We start from the raw sequence: 3,910 nt of genomic DNA, 5'->3' as shown, positions 1-3,910 counted from the left end.
AAGATTCAAATACCGTCAACGAGAGACACTTCTTTTGTTGCGTATATCTCAATTACCTAACTAAATCTCGCATACTTATCATTCGTCCACTTATCATTCATTGCTATTATTTCCCAATACCGAAGAATCGATTCGCGCCCAGTGCTCGCGCGTATACTCGCATCGCCTTCGCTTCGCCTTGGTCCTCCCTCACGCGGAAGAACAGAAAATCCGTAGCTTGGTAGCCCAGCGTTGCACGCAAGTTTCAGTGCTTACGAGCAGTTATGGAGGGCGCATGCCTGCATATTTCATGAGCAAACAGACTTCAGTCCCCGTGGCATGCGCTGCAACCAACCCTGTTCGGCGAGACTAGCCAAGCTTGCGCGAGTCGGAGCCGGTTACGAAAAAGATTTTGCCGTCACACGGATATTCCGTTCCGAAGTAACGTCATTTACTTCCGAAACAATAAATTGTACAAAAATTTTTCTGGATATTTGAGAAAATTACTTTTTAACGTAGTTCAAACGTTATTACGGTGCGTTCTGTATGTTCGATTTATGTATGTAAACATTTTCGATTTATTGTATGTAATGTAGGCCACAGAATGACCGATAACATTACGATTTTTATCCCGAGATTTTCTCTTCCTGCGATTTTTCTCTTTCCATGAACTTTATTTTTGATTTGATAAAGAGATGATAAGAAAGAAAGGAACTTTCCATCATGCAGGAATTTAATCCCAGTCAGCAGTAAGGAGCAATGAGCAATTATTTGCTTTATAATGTTAGTTCATTATCATCGAGATTGCACGCAGGAATGACCGATAACATTACGATTTGCTGAATAAACATGATGATATTTAGATTATATATGCAGACATTTTATTTCTGTATTCTTTCAATAATTTTTTTTCAGTACCTTTTTTATTCCCAATTATATTACCTTTTATTAAAAAATTCATCCTAAAAATTCGTTTTATTCGAAACTTGAATTAATATATTAATTTATTTGCATCAATGGCAAAATAATGTTTAATGCAAAATAGAAGCGATTAATTTTTCTTAGCAGTAATTTCTCCTAATAAATTGATTCGCGCTCTCATCCGGAAATCGGTAATCATAATATTTTGAATGCAATCACAAGGAAGTACATACATCGGTAAAAAATCTACACGAATAATTTTTCAATAACGGAGTTATGTACATACGATGGACGTATTTTTTACAGTAGATGATTTATTAACTGAATATTACGTCAATATGCCTAGTGTATATTTTATGGACGATAAATTTGCGCGACTTTGGTGGATTTTGCGTAGATCCGGCAGCGGATATTTCGTAGATTAAAGATAAAATAAAATTTGATTCACATTTGTGAATATTCCCTTACGGAAAAAAGTTATTGGCAAACATTAACGAATAAATGCTCCTAATATTCCTCAAATGTTCCTCTAAAGCTGTCGATAAAGCCTACCGCAAATGTTTATGATCGATGGTAAAGTATAACGAGACACATAGGTATAACAATCTCTCTCTTTCTTCTCCTAACTATAATAATTTATTATTATATTTCATTCTAAAAATATTATTTTTGGTTTTTTTGTTACAAATAAATATCGATCTTTGTATGTACAAAAATCTAGTAAGCTAGTGGTCTTCGCAATGTTTATCTTCTATATGTGAAATGTGTATTCATTTGACATTATCTCTTCTTCATGATAAAATTAATAGACAAAGACTTGTACAAATAATAAATAATGTGATAACGCGATGACATGATCAAACGTACGATACAATAAAACATTACTATTCTTTCCTGTGACTAAAATTAGAACGCGTATCTTTGTCATGTGTTTATACGTACGTAACGTAAATGTACAAAGTATTATATGAGCCACAAAACAACAGAAGTGTAAATTCATGATTTAAAACAATAAGAGTTTTATAATGTTTGTACGTACCAACATCCTCCAAAAATTTTCGCAGCGGTTCTTCCTGGTTTCTCGTTCATGTCGCGATGATCGGGATTCAAAGTCGACGAATGATGAGCGTACTTCTCATTCTTGTTTCCTATCGAAATTATTGGCTAATTGTCGTCGCAAGACTCTTGCATGGCGCTCGCGGTGAGCCGCGCGGCAATTCCTTGTTTGCTTATTTGTCCCGTGTAAATAAGCGCTCCGCGGATCCCTACTTTCGTCGCGCAAACAATACGGACGCGTAACCGTCACGTTTTCGCGTTTTCATCCCCGTCGGCGACACCATCTACCTTCCTCGCGTACGCCGTGGACCGTGGAAATTATCGCTTCGGCTCGCACGAATAATAAATTGCCCGCTGATTACGCGCCCGCGACGCGAGCGTTATTATCATCCCATTCGCAGAATCCTGAAATTCGCGATGTCTTGCTTGCATGAGTATTTCACATCTCTACCTTCTTCTACAGAAGACAAAAACCAAGGTAATATGTAAAATGTCAATTTTACTTTAATTCTACACCAATTTTCAATAATTTCAATTTCAGTAACCTGATAAATATTAATTTTGAAATTAATCGTTTGGAAACTAGAAGCTTAATGTAAATTAACTTTAATTATTATATCAAAAGAATAAAAGGTCTACAATTTAAAGATTTAATTTTTCTTCCGTATCAACTTAAATGCAATCCAACAATATGTTTGAAAATTAAAAAAAAATGTTAAAAGCTCCAAAAAAAATTTTAAAAACCTGTTGGATTTAAAATCGTAAAATTTATATTAGACTTCGTCGTGATTGAAAGAGAGAGATTTAAGACATTATATATTGTCTCGAATTAATTGCGTATAATTATATGAAGATCTTACTGGATTTCATTCCTACATCACGCCAGTTGCATACCGATCTGGACCAAAGAATGCTGTATCTAACCCTCGTAATGGCAGAGGAGGAGGGGTTATCGTTGCCTTCTCGGTTACGGGGGGGGGATTTATTTTCAATTAGATTATCGCGGGCGCGGGATACAGGGAAATCACGACGGCGCCTCGCCTCGTCGACAATGCCTACCCCTTCGCTCCATCGTATAACATCGCCGCCCTTTCTCCTCGGCAATCGAGCCGCGACAATGCGAACAATGGACCGAGGCGGTCCGGCGTGACCCACGCGCCGCTTAATATCGTCGCCGATAAAGGAGCCGGCGATGTTTTACAAACAGCTATGCGCCACGCGCCACGCGCCGCACCCACCCCTCTGTCAAAACATTCCGAACGGCCACGCCGCGCCGGTGTGCCACGATATGATGGGGTAAGTCACGTGTCGCCCTTCGTCTTCCCCGAGACAGCACTGGGAAATTACCAAGTAAGCAGCCGGATGCAGTTTTTGGGAACGGAGGAGCATGAAGGATCGACTGCAGGGCTATTCTGTTTCGCGGGATATTACGGAAACAATTGGCGAATTTTATCAGATATCGCGCAATCACTGTGTGTGTGTGTTCGCGTTTAGCTATTTTCTTAACATTTTCCTGTTTCTGACAAACTTACGGCAATTTAGTCTGAATAAATTATTAACAATCACGTATGAAAAATGGAAGATAAATCCGTGAATCCGTGAAATTTATACTCATCTGCGTTATTCTTACGTTATCAACTTGAAATGCATTCATGTAATATATTTATTATTATTCAATTTAACTTATTATATATATATATTTTTTTTTTCTATATTTCATGTAATATTTTTTCACAGATTCACTACCTTCAATTAAAAGAAGATATAATTTGTCACTCACAGATACGATGCGCAGCGGCGGAGTTGCGTCTACGTTGCTGAAACTACGTTGAGCTGTAAAATACAAAAATATCCGAATTATAATAATGCTTGAATAATAAGCATTTCGGAAATTTCGGAAAATATAGTTACAGATTAAGGGGCCTATTCTGTATAAACGTTAACGACATCATTA

This window comes from Temnothorax curvispinosus, unplaced genomic scaffold (genome assembly GCF_003070985.1).
Source record: "Temnothorax curvispinosus isolate PA1 unplaced genomic scaffold, ASM307098v1 QBEX01009074.1, whole genome shotgun sequence".
In the NCBI taxonomy this organism is placed as follows: Eukaryota; Metazoa; Arthropoda; class Insecta; order Hymenoptera; family Formicidae; genus Temnothorax; species Temnothorax curvispinosus.
The sequence above is the reverse complement of the archived record's forward strand: the minus strand, read 5'-3'. Positions refer to the sequence as shown.